Source organism: Aotus nancymaae, unplaced genomic scaffold (genome assembly GCF_030222135.1).
Source record: "Aotus nancymaae isolate 86718 unplaced genomic scaffold, 86718_ANA_hifiasm-v0.15.2.pri h1tg000033l, whole genome shotgun sequence".
NCBI lineage: Eukaryota > Metazoa > Chordata > Mammalia > Primates > Aotidae > Aotus > Aotus nancymaae.
Window position 1 is genome coordinate 31,212,081 of NW_026988447.1, and position 779 is coordinate 31,212,859.

Consider the following 779-nt stretch of genomic DNA (forward strand, 5'->3'; position numbering starts at 1 on the left):
TTCCAACTGTGTATTCCTTTCAATTCTGCCAGTTTTTGTTTCATGTATATTTTATGGTCTGCTATTAAGTGCATAAACATTTATAATTGCCATGTCTTCTTGCTAAGTTCAACAACCTATTAATGTGTAAATTTGTTATTTGTTCTTGTAAATTATTTTGATTTAAAGTCTATTTTGTCTGATATTAGTATAGCTACTCCTGCTCTCTTTTAGTTACCATTTGCATATCATTTTCCATATTTTCACTTTCAATCTATTGTGTCTCTGAATCTAAAATGAGTTTCTTGCAGAGAGCATATTGTTGGATCACTTTTTAAAAGCATTCTGCCAATCTCTGTTTTTTTGTTGGAGAGTTTAATCCATTTACATTTAAAGTAATGACTGATAAGGAATAACTTACATCTGTCATTTTGCTAGCTGTTTGTTTTTTGTTTTGTTTTGTTTGAGATGGAATCTTGCTGTGTCACCCTGGCAAGATCTCAGCTCACTGCAACCTCCGGCTCCTGGACTCAAGTGAGTCTCCTATCTCAGCTGCCTAGTAGCTGGGATTACAGGTGCACCATCATGCCTGGCTAATTTTTGTATTTTTAGTAGAGACAGGGTTTCACCATGTTGGCCAATTTGGTCTTGAACTCCTGACCTCAACTGATCCGCCCACCTTGGCCTCCCAAAGTGCTAGATAATTGTTTTCTATTAGAGATTTTTTGACCCCCATTTCCTGCATTTCTATCTTATTGTGTGCTTAGTTTATTTTTTGTAGTGAAATGTTTAAGTTCCTT